Raw genomic sequence first — 17,486 nt, forward strand, 5'->3', positions numbered from 1 at the left:
TATTTGGCCTGCGTAGCGGTGCATGCTCTCTGCAGTGAAGACCCATCGGTCAAAAAAAAAGAAAAAAAAAAAGAAAAAAGCTGAAATTCACTGAAACTAAAACTCCCTTCAGCTCCAACCCACAACTGAAGAGGACTTGCCATTGGATCACTGTCCCTTTAAATAACTTTAAGACCTTTTTTCTCTTCTCCACCTCCCTCCCCTGAGGTTTATCACAGTGACTCTTCTCTCTTCCACCTTTTCCTCGTCTCTCTTGCTCTCTCTATCACACACACAAGCACTGCCAGCATGTGTGTGTGTAGTTGGCAACTACAAAGCAGTTAGCCAAGCATCTCTTGGCTCTGTGCAGAGAGAATAAGACACTCTCATTACTGCCCTTAAAAAGCTCTTGCCCTCACAAAATCCAGTGTAGACCCAGACACCGGTGCAAGAATGTCACAGGAAAGACTCGAGTTAAAGGCTACTTTGCTGCTTACAACTCAATTGGCATGAGAGTGTGCATGTCTGCGGTTGATGGTTTCTGCCCCTCTCCCCTCCCCGTTCCCCTTTCCTGTTCCTCTTTAATGTCACAGGGCTGGCTCACATGACCTTGAGCAGCAGCGTTGGCACGGCAAGAGCGAGAGCTGCCTCGCCTGCGGGCGCCCTTGAACTGGATCTGCAAGACAAAAAAAAAAAAAAAAAAAAAAAAAAAGAAAAACCTTCATGCAGTCTGATAGACATCTCCTTCTAACCCTCACCCCCTTCCTTACACACCTATCCTCCCCCCTTTCTCCTCAGCTCTTTTATTCAATCTACGCCACTCCTTATCTCTTCTCCCTGGTGGGAAGAGATTTATCAGGATGCTGTATCTTTAACCTCTCTATCAGACTGAGATAGAAACAGAATTTCAAAATGTCTGACTGGTCTGTGTGGATTTATTTTTAAACCTCCTCCTCCTTCTCCCTCATGCATAAGCTCAGTGCCATTTCGGGAAAGGGGATTTTAGGAGAAGCAAAGTGGGTGGGGGGTTGCTTTATAGAATACACCTGTGTGGAGAAATGACCACTCAAGAGGAAGTTCCAGACTTTTTTACTTTTTGCTTGGAGCCTATTGGTGCAAAGTGACCTGCTGCAGCTTCAAAACAAATATCCCAGCCGCTGTTACAAGGATGAGCATCAGTTTTTTAAACAGCCAATCACAGCTCTCTGACTCACAGAGGGGGGGCGAGTCAGAGCCAGTGTTTTGACAGGTTGATGATGACCTGCTGCGTCCCACTGAAGACCTCTGATTTCCTAAAGTAAACACTGTGTTCCATAGTCCAAAGTCTGAGCCTGCACCATCAGACTGGGCTCTTGCCTGAGAGCAAAGTGGAGTCCACTGTTTAAGGGGGGGGGGGACACAAAGGAGGGTTTTTATCAGCAGGCAAATATTGTGGCAACCTCCCAGGAACTGAGACTCAGGCCACCAAAGTTTAAGTAATTCGATCAATATTTGCATTGCCCTGTTAGGAGCAATATGTTCAATACTTGGTGTTTGAAAATATAAAAGGCCTTTTCTTTTGAACATAAGACACACACTGCAGTAAAGTGTGTGTGTGCAGAAGACTGTATACTCATGGAAGCTGGCCCTCCTCCTAGCCCTCCTACGGGCTCTCTTCGAGCCTGACCTTTCAAAACTGTAATGTTATCACATGTCACACGCAGGCCTGCTGGAAACCATCTGCTAAAGGCACTGTGGTTGCTTCCTATCACCAAAAAAACTCACTGGCTAAAGCAGCTGAGTGCTGGTTCGGACTGGTTTTTACTATAGGCACTTATCACCTTCATTCAAACAAATAAGAGCACAGATAGACAAAAACAGATAAACAGAGGCTGTTGTTGATCAAGCTGCCTCCTCAATTAGCGTTAAGGGGCTTTCGTGCAGAAATATGAAGTTCTGGGGCTAAGAATAACATTAGACAGGTCTGCTGCCCGCCACTGATGAGAGCAGGGTGTGTGGACTAACACGAACTCTCGCAGCTAATCCGATCCCCCGCCATGTTTAGCCCCACCTCGGGATAGTATGTGGTGTTTGTTAATGACACCTTGGCTAATAAGGCTGTTTTTAAACAGAGCGAAACCAATATGATTAGCATTAGTTGATACTAACATAGCAAAAACGGGAACGACATGAGGACTAATTGGCGCGTGCACGCTCGCACCCATCAAAAAGCCACATATCAAGTTTTCATATCAGTGAGATGCTGAAATATTAAAAAGCCCCTCCCCCCGGCAGAAGAGCCAAAAAACAGGCTCGTTTGTGGAGGCACCCCAGCGTCCTGGGAGATTCATTACAGGCAGATTTGTTCCACATAGTGAAATATGAGTGAGCTCTGCTGCCTGAAAATTGCATTGCTTCATAAGTGAGCCCCAATGCCACAATAAGCCCAGGATTTCTGTTCTAAAAAGGTCTTAGCTCAATATAACAGCTACAGCAATTATTTGGTGAGGAGAACAAACCCAGTATTTATCCCGCTTTGTCTAGAGGCACAGTGGGAAGAAACGACGAGTAGCAACACGGGAGTGTGTGCAATCAGCATCAAAACTATACGGTGGGACTGTGGACCATTTCTTTTCTTTGGGGCAAATTGCCAAAACAGAAAAAAAAAACAGAAAACAAAAAAAGGGCATGTTTTAACACATCAGTCTGCTTTTCCCCAACACTGTGCTAATACAGAGAAGTTAGCCTAAATTAAGGCTTCATTAGCAGAGCATTTAGCTGAGGAATAAAGGATGATGTATGTAAATGATCAATTTGCATGTCTATCTTTGACACAGATAATCCAAAAAAAGGGGGTCACAACTGCTGAATAAGCAAGTGTGCGGCTCATTTTCTAAACAACAGTTGAACTTAGATCAGTAAATAACCTGACCTGAATAAAGTCAAGCAAATCTGGGAGAAAGCCAGATATATTTAGCAAATACCCCCCCACCCCTCCATGTCAGAGAAAGAGAAATGCGAAAAGATCCTTTACTTAAAAGCATGTGTGGCTTGGGGTTTGAGCTTGTCAGGCCTGACTGCAGTAATCAAACGCTATTACTGGAGACTGCGAGAGGAGGGGGGGGCCTGAAAGGAGGTGGCAGTGCTTCAGAAAGCCCTGCTCTACTGTAAAGGCTTATAATACGAGCGTGTGTTTTTTGAAGTGCAGGGCTGTGGAGAGAGGAGAGACCTCAGTGCTCAGCTTGGGGCGTATAATCTATGGTTCATTTGCAGCTTTTCTCCCCCGGTATGACAAGCCGTTTACAAGACGTAGCCTCTGCTGCTGACCCAGTTCTGAGTGGCTGCGTCTAGCGACAAGGCCCTGCCTCCCCATCAGGCCCTGCTCCTCGTCTAACCGACGATAACACCACCACCCTCTGCCTCCGTGAACTGTGGGAAAAAAATAGGTCACCCTGACCCACTTTTCTTCTTTTTTTTCTCTCTCCTCCCTGAGATCGTAAGAGGAGTTCTGCAGAGCATGATCGAGGGAGACATTAAAAGGAAAAGAGATGGGGGGGGGGACAAAGGGGGGGGGGGGGGAAATCAAAAAGACAAGACTACGATGGGTTCCTGTGGCATTTAGATTAGAGGCAACCCTTCATCAGCTGGCCTGGTGTATATTTGGGAGGAAAAAAAAACCCTCCCACGCCCTGATACAACTGCTTCTGAGGATTAATATCCATGGTTCATGTCACATTTTTTACATCTCCCTCTTCTAAAACCAGATCCAACGCCTTTTAAAACCAGAGATGTACACGTGTCATTTAACACTGATGAAGGCATGACATGTCATCCAACTTAAAAAAAAGATTATCCCTTCCTGTCTTGAGGAGGTGTTACATGGCTAACTGAGCCATGAGGTGCCCCAACGCCTGGTAGCATGACACTAGCCCCCTTTGAATTCTTCAGTGTCGGTCGGGACAGCTCATGATATATCTGAGAACACACACGTTGATCTCCTGCAACCTTTCCCCTCATTAGGCTGCCCTCATACATGCATTTCCTTCATAATCCCTCCATACATTTAAACACGGCTCTCCTCCACAGACACGTTCCTATGACAACAGCTAAGAGTTTCATTCAATTAGAAAGCAGTGTGTTCTGCTGCACCCTCTGCGTCTGTTGGATTCCCATTGCAAGATGTGTGGAAAAAACCTAACCAAAGCACACCTTTAACTGCTAATTTGAATATTAATGCACCTGCCAAAAACCATCACTCCATCACTCAGTGGTGCCTTGGTGTTGCTAAGCAACCTTTGTTTAGCTTTGCTCAACAGCTAAACTTGCAGGAGTCAGACTGACATTTAGTTTATACCTTTTAAAAACCTTTTACCTTTAACGAGACTCACTGAACTGAGCTATTCTACTTCAGTATGGAGTAGTACCTCCATTCTTGCCACTTGTTACTCTGCATTACAGATATTTCACACATCTTAGCTTTTTTTTTTAGACCAGGCCCCTAAGTTTGCACAATAAAGCTGTAAATCCATCAGTGAGCTCCAGCTCTTCCTTCGTCTTTCTTTTTTGAAAGACCACAAACTGACTTTGTAAGCAAATATTTGTAATTTGATCACATTAATCTCCTTGAGGCAGTCAAAACTCCCTAATGCTAGCACCTCAGTTGACTCTCAGTTTGCCTGCAAAGGATATTAGCCCCAGGATGCTAGCAGCTACACGTGTTTGCATGTGTACTTATTTGCATCAGCCCCAGTTTGACACTTTAAAAAGCAGAGGAGGGCTGACCTGCCACTAAACTCTCACCAGCTCGGTGCTAAGCCCCTGCGTGCTAATGGTGACCTAGTGCACACAGACATGTTGTGCCTCCGAGACGGGCCGTGAAGGCCGCCGCTCCACTTTTCTTGTGCCGCCAGACTTGCTTAAAAAAAAAAAAAAAAACAACAGAGCAGCACAGGATCTGCTAGTCTGTGTGGAGAAAGCTCCAAATGTGAGCGGAGAAAGAAGAAAATGGAGACCAAGCTGTCAGGTCTCTTTATTCAGCGGGGATTGGTTGAGGTACTAGTTCCAGTTATGGGGTGGATGTAGGTCAAGCCCTGTCTCTTCGTAAGCACCAAGGTCAACGCTGAATGGAAGGAAAGGTGGCTTAGACAGAAAGAGGCCCTGGATAAACCACATTCGTCTGGCTTGTGCCAGCACCAGCTCTAGACATGTAAACAGAGTTACACAAGAACACGTCTCTAATATGATAACCTTGAATGTGTGTGCACACACACATTACACAACCTTTACTGTAGCTTCAATTACCTTTTATAACCAAAATATGGCTTCACTTAAAGTGACACATGAGTTAGTAGCACATGTTGTGCAGCTCTCTTTTTGGCATGATACAAGGAGGAGCACCTTTGACTGGCTGTGGCTGGAAAAAATATTTCTAACCAATTTCTACAAGCTGCAGGTTTCTATTATGTATGTGTTAGAGGTGCATGATTGATCATCAGCTGATAGTAAATTTCACGTCTTTACAGGTGCTCAGCTTAGTTTAATTTGTACTTAAACAGCTCTCAATCAGGATGGCTCATTATAAAATCCTGCAGCAGCATATGAGAACAACTTTCTCAGAGAAACTCAACTTTTACAGAACTATACTAAGATTTAGGGACAGTGCCACAGTTTCCAACATAAATAACATTTCTTTAACCAGAGAAGGAGCGAAATCAGATGGCACAATACGGATCATCTGAAGATTTGAAAACTTTGACAAATAGCTTTCAAAACTGGTGATATACTATATATATGTATATATAGTTTTAGGGTGAAGACTGCAGAAAGGGCAACATCCCCAAAGCACTCATATAAATTCTTATGCTACTGTGTTGATAATTTCCTACTGCTATGATAAACACATCCAGAGTAAATCTGTCTTTAAAGTGCAAAATATTATTCAATAAGTGTTGGCTACAAAGGATTCCCATTAAAAAAGTTTCAACTTCTGATAAATTTTACCCACATATCAGCCTGCTGATGTTCTTTCTAAAGTCTCATTAATGCTCTACATTAAATACACATATGAACTGAGCTTTCCTTCCATCTTCTGTGTCCTTCAAGCCGTTTCTATTGAGACTGCAGATGTATACCCTGATGTCGCAAACGGAGCAATGCCACTGGAAACCATGGGAACAGTGTTGCACAGTATAGCTCGTGCCAGCAGTGACAGGAACAAAGAAGAAAAAGCCACCATGTATTTAACGGCCGCGTGGGCCACCGCCAGCAGCCATTGTCAGGCAATACATACAAAGCCATGTACAAAAGGACATATGCGGGTTTGTCAAAGTTTGACACAGACAAGGATTCAAGGATTCAAGGAACTTTATTGTCATACCAGCTCACATTTACATGTTTATGGTACGAAATTAGAACTGAGGTCCCAGTTTGAGCCATAAGAAGGAGGGCAATAAGTGAAATAAAATAAGACATGAAAAAAAAAATAGAAATATAGGCTAAATATAAATAGAATATAAGCTAAATACAATAGAATATAAACAGCAAAATTTTTAAATAAAAATAACAGTAAACACTAAAGAGCCCAGTTAGCATGTGCAGCCTAGATAAATATGTGCACGTATGTATGTGCATGAGGTAGTGATAGTCCAAAGTATAACACTTCTGATATTAATATTAGTGATATTGCACTTGTATGGACAGCAGATAAACATGTGGACAGGAACTCCCCTGGGGGGGGGTAAAGTGTTTGCAGTGCAGGTCTGTTTGTCGGAGTGGGGGGGTGGGGGCAGGGCAGCAGGGTTTGGGCTGGTGTTCAGAGGTGGGGAAGTAGGGTGGGGAAGGGTGGGGTAGGGTGGGGGGGGGGGAGTCTACAAGGCATGGCAGGAATTCAGCAGTCTGACAGCTTCGGGGAAGAAGCTGTTCCTGAACCTGGTGGTCTTGCTCCTTATGCATCTCAGCCGCCTGCCTGAGGGGAGGGGTTGGAAAAGTCCATGTGCTGGACCACCGCGCAGCGGTAGAAGCTCCTCAGGACAGCACTCCTTAGTCCGGCTCGCCGCAGCTTCCTAAGGAAGTAGAGGCGCTGGTGTGCTTTCCTGACCAGCTGGGAAGTGTTGGTGTTCCAGGTGAGGTCCTCGGTTATGTGCACACCCAGGTACCTGTAGCTGGAGACCACCGCCACAGCTACTCCTCCGATGTGCAGGGGAGGAGTAGGGCGCTTATCCTTCCTGAAGTCCACCACCATCTCCTTGGTCTTCTTCACATTGATGCAGAGGTTGTTTTCTCTGCACCACTGCACCAGGTGTTCCACCTCCTCTCTGTATTCCGACTCATCGTTGTTGTTGATGCGTCCCACAACCGCTGTGTCATCTGCAAACTTCACTATATGACAGCTGGGACGTCTCGCCGAGCAGTCATATGTCAGCAGAGTGAACAGGAGGGGGCTCAGCACACAGCCCTGAGGAGAGCCGGTACTGAGGGTGATGGAGGAGGAGGTGGAGTTATGGATCCTGACAGTCTGAGGTCTGTTGGTCAGAAAGTCCAGGACCCAGTTCCCCAGTGTGTTACTCAGACCAAGGGTGGAGAGCTTCTGCACCAGTGTCTGTGGGATGATGGTGTTGAAGGCAGAGGAGAAGTCCAGGAAGAGCAGGCGGGCGTATGAGTTTCTGCTCTCCAGGTGGGTGAGGGTTGTGTGGACCACTGATGAGATGGCGTCATCAGTGGAGCGGTTCTTTCTGTATGCATACTGATGTGGGTCCACGGTGATGTTGATGGAGTCTTTGATTTGGGCCATAACCAGCCTCTCGAAGCACTTCATGACTACCGGGGTCAGGGCTATGGGTCGGTAGTCATTCAGGCCTGTCACTGTGGGACACTCTGGGACGGGGACAATGGTTGCAGTCTTTAGACAGGTGGGAATGGATGCCAGTGACAGTGAGATGTTGAAGATGTCCGTCAGCACCTCAGCCAGCTGGTGTGCGCAGTCTTTCAGTACACGCCCTGGGATGTTGTCTGGGCCAGCAGCTTTGCGGGGGTTAATTCCTTTAAGGGTCTTCCTCACATCAGCAGTGGACACACAGAGGGGCGTGTCACCAGGTGGTGGTGTTAGTCTATTGCAGGGAGGGGGGGAGTCAGGGTCCTCAAAGCGAGCGTAAAACCTGTTTAGTTCGTCTGGCAGGGAGGGGTCCTTTGGACATTGTGCATCCTTGGTGTTGTAGTCTGTGATGCACTTTATGCCCATCCACATGCTCCGGGGGTCGTTGGAGGTGAGGTGACCCTGGATCTTCTGAGCGTATGCGGCTTTGGCCCTCTTGACACCCACCGTCAGATCTTTTACATTATTTACATAAAGGGAGAATAAATACAGCTTAGGAAGTATAAAACATTGAGAGCTGATTGGACATAATTTTGTCCAATCAGCTCTCATTGAACTCCAGTTCTACCTGTCATCCTCATTTTTGCTCCAAAGTGATCAAAACGCCGCCAGCTAAATACTCAACTCCAATGGATAATGTCATTGGTGGTCCATTCAGCTTTTACTCGCAGAACCACAGTCCCATTTCTCGTCTCCATATGCAGCATTGCATCACATTAAACTAAAGTTAGTCAGAAAGAAGCTGAATGAAGCAGTGCCTTTCCCTGTAAAGACACAACGTATTCTAAAAACGCAATCGGACTGCTTTCTGGCTTCTGTTTTACCAAACTATAATTACAACAAATAGGGCTTGGATCTTGATAAACTCAACCATGTGGTAAACATATTCACAAGGCAGTCATGTTAACACAGTAGAGCATAAAATACTCCGAGGCACAGACAGAAGTGAGCTCTTAAATGAGACAATGAGGCAGCGTGTTGGAAACAGCAGGGCAGCTGTAGTGACTGAGTGAAGGCAACTGCAGTAACAGGAATCCAAGCAGCCAGCTCACTCTGGATATGAGTCACTGTGCACATGAAATAACCTTTCCCTGACATATGCTGGTATCAGTGATCGAGAATTGAGAAGATGACTAAACGCGCTCAGTTGGTTCCCACGGTCAAACTGGGTGGAAACTTCAGTGGCCTGTCACCGCGGGAATCCAGAAGAGGACAGTTGAAGCCAAACGGCAGCGTCTGACACGACCTTGACCCCGGCTGACCGCGGAGCGATTACTGATTGAATGACAGTCCCCGCAGCAACACGTAGGCCTGTGGCAAGAGTCTCCACCCCCCCTCATCCTTGTAAACATGCAAGGACAGGCGAGGGGATAGGGGGTGAGGCTGGGTGAAGTGTGTCACATGATTGGATCTCCTTCTGGAGAGTTACTTAAAAAGCCTCAGCAATCAGGTCAAGGTCAGGCCTTAATGCCAAAGGAAGAGAGAGAAGTCTGGAAATGTGTGTGTGGGTGTGTGGATGAGTGCACAAATAGAAAGAGGAGGGAGGAGGGGTGACTACAAACTCTACATGTTCAGCAGTCCTGGGTCCTTGATAACTTGAAAACACAAGTTATGATTCTATTAGCCGTATTAATCTTCCTGCTTAGTGGACACTTTTATTCAAAGTCACTTACACGATTATCACTCTTCCACATCTCTTTCCATTTCTACAGCTGGATATTTACTGGAGGAATCCAGGTTAATTGCGTTTGCTCAAGGGCAGAGGGTGAGCAGAGTATGAGCCAGCAATCTTCTGGTCACCAGTCCATTTTCCCTAAGTAATAGGTCATATGGCTGCCTCAAGTCATCAGCCCAGCGCTCTCCATCTACTCTCAAATGGCCTCTACAACTGGAAGCCTTCTAACACAGTTGTGGGAAAGCTGTACTTCTCAAGCGCAGTCTTTCGGTCTGTTTACTCGCCTGTAGTGAGGGCTGTGGTGAATAACACCACCTCTCTAATGGATTTACAAGTGGGCAGGAAGTTCGCAAAAGAACAGCATTTTTGAGAAGTTGAAGAGACCTCTCTTACAGAAAGAGGGAGACTGGGATCATGCCAAACGTCCTCGGTCCTCCCCTTTGGGATGTTGGAGCATGCTCAATTTACATTTAGACATGTGCCACATATTCTGCTTAAAAGTATTTACTGAAATTACAATGATGTATCGGTTTATTCATTTACAATTCCACATGGAATGAAGGGAATCTGTCATTTGAGTACCATTACAAGGCTAACAGAAAAAAACACCTTGGAAAAATATGCTAAAAAGAAATAATAATAAAATAAGGCATTTCAAGGGAAATTCTGCAGCATTTCTCCATGACAAACCCAGATATTATGCTGCAGATCCATCTGAACTCAGAGTGCTCAGACTCTTCATGGCCACCCTCACAGGTCCCCTGTTGCCCAGCAACAATTCAGCTCTTCACTAGAAGCCAAAAAGTTACACAATACCAGCTGAAGCCAGAAGAGGATTTGGGGTGTGAAGGCAACATAACTAATGTTACGTGGAAAACACGTGCCACACAAGACCCATCTCCTAAAAAGATGTGGACCTGAATTAATTAGGGAGCTGAGGGGGGGAAGCCCCGGCTCTTGCATACTGCATCAATCATACAAGGCCGAAGAAACGTGAAAGTGGTGCGCGTTCGCTGAAAATCACCGCCTAGCTTTGCTGAGCTGGCAGCAATGAGAACGAGCCCTCTGGGGCACGAAGTTTAATGATGCCTCAATTTCACCAAACTTTACTCTTTAATTTTTTTTTTTTTTACAATGAAATATATCCCACAGAAGCATAAAATAAACATGCATTCCCTTCTCCCCCTCTTCCACCTCCTTCCCTTCCTCCCTTGTCTCCTGTGCAATATATCCATCATTCATTCATAAATTCTGAAAACTCCTCTTTAGTTAATTGCCTGGGAAAATTTAATTTCAAACGAAAGCTTTTAAAAGAGAAAGATATAATTAAGTTGAAGGGATCTCTCGGCCCACCCCCTCCTTCCTTGTTACGAGGGGGCCGAGGGGACATGTGCTGTGAGCTGTGCTGCTCTGCACCGCACTGCTCCGTGTCAGGGAAGTCATACACCCATGTTTAAAGCAGAACGTTACGTAAAGCCTCCCCCTCTGCACAGGCTTACTGCACCAGACGCTGTGTCCTTGCCCGGGCTGCTGAAGGTTCCCAAAAGGACAGGCTGCTAAGAAGTTGGGAAGGACGGGGCCCTGTGATGGCCTGCAAGAAGAGAGTGTGGGCGGGGGGTGGGAGAGAGCTGCTGCCTGTGACAGCCTTGGACTTTGAATTCAGCGCCAGACAGGCTCATGCATCAATCCCTCAACTTACAGAGACAAACCACTAACCTTGACGAGGCCAGGGACTCTTCAGAAATGAGTGGCATTTTCACTTAGCCCCAGCTTCTCCCCTGCACTCCTGCCACATAACCTGGCTAAAAATAAGGCACAGTTGAATAACAGTCGACCTCTGTGTCTGAGCTTTGTGACCCTTTGTTCCAGCCTTCAGCCTTTAGGCTTCTTAGGTCACCCCGGGGACTTTGGGTATAATGCATTTGGAGGCAGCATAAATAGAAATTTGTACACAGGCTGGAGCAGCCTTGTCTGATTTGAATGAGCTACGAAGCAAGTTTGTGTACAACAATGCTTGGCATCAACGGGCTGTATTATCACAGACCTAATTATGTATAACCTTAGACGGTCGCAGCAAAAAACATTCCAGCAAAGGCTGCAAACATGCATCCCTCTATGAAAACAAGGCAGCCGTTTTCTGTCACATGCACGCAGCCTGGGCAGGCCTCCTATCTATGAGCGTCTGTCCTCATTCCCTCTGCAGCCCGCCCACTCTTTCACGCTTGTGACATTGGCCTGCTTGTGGCAAAGCAGAGACTTCTCTGACTGCAGCATCCTGACTGCCTGCTAATCACGGATGGTAGAGAAGCCTTCCTGCTGCACCTCGACAGCCCCAGGGCAGCAGCTCTGCTATAGGAGCAAAGAGGAAAGGAGGAAGTCATTTCCACTCCACACTGGCCCTAGCCAACAAAAGGAGTCAGCTCCCCTCACATCACCCACGAGATCCTCTGCTTAGTAGAGATTTGGTGGGAGCTGCTAGCTCTGTTGCCAGGCCACACATTAATCAGTTGAGTTAGGATTCCACCGTGTCATACAGACAACGTGTAACTTATTTGACCTGCATTATCTTTGCTCTTTTGGCCTCCGTCCTATTCAGTGAGCAATTTCAGCAAAGTCTAAATAATTCACAGCAATTGCAATCAGCAGCGATCAATCGGCAGAGATAATTGAAGGGCCTGTCATTGCACCAAGGCCAAGGTGAAGCGAGAAGGCAGAGGGGTGGTGAGTTGGAGGTGAGGGTGAAGATGAAGCAGCAGGAAGGTGTGTCACTCAACAGATGAGCCTGGCCGGTATGGCTCTCAGAGGCAGCAGGAGGAGGAGGAGGAGTCCATCTTTCCTCCACACATTTCGTCATTCCACCCTCCATCCAGGAGCAATGGCGGTAAAGCAGCATTTAGCCGTTCCTGCCTTGTCATCAAAATGAGCTCCATTGACTTTGGTTGCCTTCTGTTCATGGCAGAAACACCAACTGGAGCCAGAGTGATTGCCTCTGAATGAGATAGCGCAGTTATAACCCAGAGCCCTCACTTAAACCCCATCAACTTAGCAGCTCGCAGTGGGAAGACGCTAAAACTGCCCTCACAACGATCCCATTTCAGAGAGCAACATCAGCCTCAATGGTTTACAACCTTGTTTTTCTGATATGGCATCATTCTTTAGATAGAATGGCACAATATTCAGAGGAAATCTGAAATTTCCACATTGCCTTTTTGTGCCTACCTGACTAATTTAAGCCAGACTTAAAATGATGGTGTTTTTGTAGAGTGAAGAGTAGAGCTGTGTAGTTTTTTTCTGCATTATTTTTTTTTTATTTTTATCAGATTTAGTTAAATTCAGGTGATCATTCAGTGTATATTTAAACCAGTCATTTTCATTAGTAATAGTGATGGCAAATTCAGCTCTTTTCAGAGATTCAACGCTTTTGGCTCAGCTCCCTAATGGCTCTAAATTTAGAGTCAAAGTTCCCATGTTAGCCTAATTTAGCAATTATGGTTTGTTTGTTGGCAGGCATTTTTTTATTTAGTTTAGTTTTAGTTTGAAAACCCCATTTTTACGCATTTTTTCATAGAATAAAATAAGATATCATTTAATATTTACATCAAACTGAGAATCACAACAAACATACCAAATAAATAAATAAAGGCCAGAGTCTTAACATTTGATCCACTATTTTCTGCACATTTAAATTCCACTCCCCCATCTCTCTGTTAGTCTGGGTGTCTGGCCTTTACCACTACATTTTCTGTCTTCTGAAACTCCTTCCTTCTTTTACAGGATGGTATGATCCAGTCTTCCCTTGCATGTGATTGGCTGCATGGTGTGCCAATCAAAAAAAAGGCTCACTCTTGTTTTTTAAAGATTTGGCTCTTCCAGACTGGAGTCGGCTTTTCTTGTCCGTTACAAAGAAGCCGGCTGGTTCATGGACGACACATCACTATTTTCCAATGTTATGTCCTCTTGTGAAATATACACTTACAAAGAAGGTAGAGATGAAGAAGCAGCAATCTAGAACATCTCTTCATCATTCATCAGCCCTTAGATCAGATTTGACTCTTCTCTCGTTAATTTGAGATAAATGTCTAAATCCCTCTATGAAATTTAAAAAACAATTGCTGCGATGTAAATCTCTGTCCTATAACAGCACAGGCAATGAATATTGTAATAAGTGAAGTGTTTACTGAATAAACACAGTAAAATAATTTGGCTGAACACACGCTTTGCTTCAATATTGCAGAGCTCCAACAATTAGAGAAATGAGCTCATGGCCCGAAGGTCTCCAGTTTTAGTTTTCAGTGGGCTGACAAAGTACTGGCCGATAAGTAGATGAGAAACGCATTTCTGTTCCTCAACATCTACTGTCAAAGTGCCCTTGAACAATGTTCAGTGGCCAACAACGCAAGTGCTGGGCATCTCCCAGGTCCATAATAAATCAAGAACTCTGCAGTAAACGCATGACACTTTTCTGGTAGACTGTACATTAGTCTAACACCCTCTCCCTCTTTCCACAGTATGTCTCAGTAATCAAAAAAGGGAGATGCCACCCTCAGTTTCCGTGCCCAGATTCTCATGCCATTGTGAGAGATTAACATACAGTGAGGTTCGAGTTGGCAGCGGTGGTACTTCTGTTCCTGTGGCATCATCCTGCACAAAAATACTCCACAAGTATTTTGAAATACTTCAAGGAAACGAGCCAGAGTTGACAAAAAGCAGTGCTACTCTAAAATGAATTGCTAGTATTTCATTAACACACCCGTATGGCCACAATTTCACACGTACACACACATCACAACATGCCATTTTCATACTGCAGTAGCAGCGCTGGTTTTGTTTTGATTGCAGATAAGATTTGCTGTAATGAGAGACAGCCGGTGGACATGAGCGAAGAGTGCAGAGTCCAGTCTTGTGACTGTTCAGCAGCCTTGACATCATTTGCATTCGGCCATTTGAATGTTCTCTGGTTCTGTTGGAGGCTACTACACATCAATCCACAATAGCAGATGGCTCAGTCAAATCATGTCTGTCCAACACAGAGGATCCTCTGAGCTACAGCACACACTCGCCAAATCACTCAAAGTACTTATAAAGCACGCTTTTTTACTTCAGGCTCTAAATGTGGACCTTTTTTTTAGTTATCTAAGGCAACAGAGGACGAGCTGAATTACCTTGAACATCTTGTGTGAGTTCAGGTCAAATAATTAAGCAGCTTAAACATTCGACAAAAGAAAGGCTAAAAGGCAGACCTCCAGACACAGATGGTATTTAGAGGGCTTTAAAAAGTTTGACTTTTCTCCACATTACTTTAGATTGCTACTCCGAGTTACAGCAGTTGTGCGAGAGGCAGCACGTTGACTGAAGCTCTCCTCATGTTACAACAGGTTCCATCCCCCCAAACACACACACACACACTTTTAGTACCTGAACTGAAGATGGACTCTGCTCTCCTTCCAGTAACCCGCTGACCTTTTGCCTCCGTGCCAATCCAAAGTCCAATGAAGCAACAGGACTTTACATGAAAATATAAACACCTACGCAAGAGGAAACTCAAAGAGCCTCCTTACCTGTTCACAAAAAAGCAGCTGAACCTTTCAAATCCATTCACATCTACCAGACATGATGACACAGTGATGTGACATGCTGCAACGTGAATTGGCTGTTTTCATCAGCAAAGTAAACCAAAATAAATCCAAATTCTGACACAGCTATCTGTAGCGGTGAACTCATCAGCTGAGCTGTGGATCCAGATGATGGCTGTTTATGTTGCATTAAATGGAAGGAATGTCGCCGTGACTGTGCTGCATACTTGTTGTAGCAACAATTCTTTGCAACATTTTTAAACAAGCTTTGCCACAGTGTTTACTGTACATGCTGGAAGGCTACAGTGCCACAATCTCTGCCTCTCCCCCATCTGCCTCACTGCAATGAGAAATCACACACATTTAAGATTCCTTATATAACTCAACCCTAAAAATTCAGACTATAGACTTCCAAGCATGTGCCAGCACACACATGATCTAGATAAGGCATGACAGCATCTCAGGTTCATTTAGGACTAGACAAACTGTAAATTTACAGACTAGTGCAAGTGTGATGCGTTTCCCATTGGTGGTGCTAAAACTACTCCAAGATGAGACAAGAGGCTGCGCAGCCTACCGTTTAGAACCAATGTGGAGAACTACATTAACCGTGCTGGGGTTGCATTACACCTCCTATGGCATGGCAATCTATGCCACTAAAAGCATTCAGTGTTCATGCTCGGGGATGAAAGCAGCGTCACACAGCACACGTTAGTCGACGGGTTTCATGATTCTCAGATTAATGCCAAATTAACATCAGACATCGACATTTAGACACAACAAACCTTTTATGGGGTTAATTTACTGGTCATAAGGCAGCCGAAGAGGTAAGGTGGTGACGGCTGGTAGCTACTAAACGCCATATCCAGGTTTGTTCCCACTTCTTTATGCAGCGTTGTCAGCGCCGTATCCATATGCGCCCCTGCCCGCTTTACGACACACACACACGCACACACAGCCCACCCTATCCTCGACAAAACACCAAATCATATGGGCTGTAGCTCGACATATGCCCACCCGGGTGTTTAATGGAGAGAGGTTACAAATTCTCCCGATGTGACAGTACGTTTGTGTCCGGCACGTCTATTCCTCCTCCTCCTCCTCCTCCTCCTCCTCCTCCTTACCTGCGTCGTCCACCGCACAGTCAGCCGTAGAGGCGCATCGTTATTATTCGACACGAGAAGGCAAATCCAATGAAAACGGCCGCGACACTCTTGGCAGGAAGCAGAAATGGCGAGGCTGTTTTTTTTAAGAAAATGAAAAATTTTAGTCCGAAAAAAATGCCTCGATAAATAACGTTTATCAGAAATTTCTAGCGAGACTGTGCGTCAGCTGAGGTGTGGAGCGTGGAGTCTGTGGGAATTGTTTATTCTCGGAGTCCCCTCGCTGTGGAGAAGTGAGCGGAGACTGCCACACTCCTCCTCCTCGTCCTCCTCCTCCTCCTCCTCTGTTTGCTGCTGACACCACCCTTAAAGGAACAAGCCTTCACTCCTGCTGCTGCTGCCCACACACTCCTTTCTCCTACAAAAACCAAAAAAACCAAAAACCAAAACCAAAAAAACAAGAATTAAATGGATATTTTCATGTTGAGGGTTTACAGCTGCTCATATTTATGCCCATTCGATAAAACATGAATCTCGTTCATTTGCAGAGTCATGATCGCTTTATTTACCTGCTTTGTTTATTGGCCCAGCAGTGGCGTCTCCAGGACATTTTAAAGGGGTGGCCAAAGTTAATGTATAGCTAATGTGGGGTGGTTAATCAGTAGATATTACAAACTAAAATGCAAAACTGGATCATTGTTCATTTTGATCAGACTCAGCGTGTGAAATTTAGGGTGTCTGGAAACCTTAACGGCTTTGAATCCTCTCCACAAACAAAACCAAAACTGCTTACAGGTTTATTTTTGCACAATGTCTCCAGTCATAGTTTTGATTGTTTTCTAAATTTGCACAGTTAAAATAAAAAAAAATTGTAGCCAAAGTGTCTGCGGCATTTAAATGGGCTCGGTTGCTGCGTTCTTAAAGAATACAGTAAAAGAAATGGGCTTAGATAAGGAGCTAAGTGGAATTACAAATACTTGAACTTTATCTTACAGAGAAAAGAAAAACTTTAAACATTACACAGAAAGACCAGTGAGCAACTATTCAGCTGGTGCAGCTGCTGGAGGCTGAAGTGCTGCTGTTTTTAAGGGCACATTCACACCAGCCTTTCTGATTTAAATCTTAGTTCATTTGCTCACAAAGTCTGCGGCGAATCATTGTCCTCTGTAAAAGTTCCGATAGAAACATGGTCAACCCGGGACTGCTAGGATTTGACGCAGCTCCATGTTTGTCTGTTATCTGGTAGAAATCAAAGTTGCATTAACTAATAGATGAACCAGTTTTCTTCTTTACTGTGTCTCGTCTTC

General features: G+C 45.1%; 1 protein-coding gene across 3 annotated transcripts in view; it reads right to left on the reverse strand.

The window, feature by feature from the left end:
- Positions 1-16,491, reverse strand: part of nrip1b (nuclear receptor interacting protein 1b) — a 40,744-nt gene extending 24,253 nt beyond the window's left edge. Inside the window, exon 1 of one of the 3 annotated variants that reach the window (XM_042008144.1) lies at positions 16,201-16,491. The gene's annotated coding sequence lies outside the window, so the exon portion shown is untranslated. Of the gene's footprint in view, positions 1-14,918; positions 14,941-15,861; positions 16,130-16,200 lie in introns of those variants that run through there. The other 2 variants (XM_042008146.1, XM_042008149.1) reach the window with 2 other exon arrangements.
- Positions 16,492-17,486: the final 995 nt, after the last annotated feature.

The sequence above is a fragment of the Melanotaenia boesemani genome, chromosome 15, assembly GCF_017639745.1.
Source record: "Melanotaenia boesemani isolate fMelBoe1 chromosome 15, fMelBoe1.pri, whole genome shotgun sequence".
Taxonomy (NCBI): domain Eukaryota; kingdom Metazoa; phylum Chordata; class Actinopteri; order Atheriniformes; family Melanotaeniidae; genus Melanotaenia; species Melanotaenia boesemani.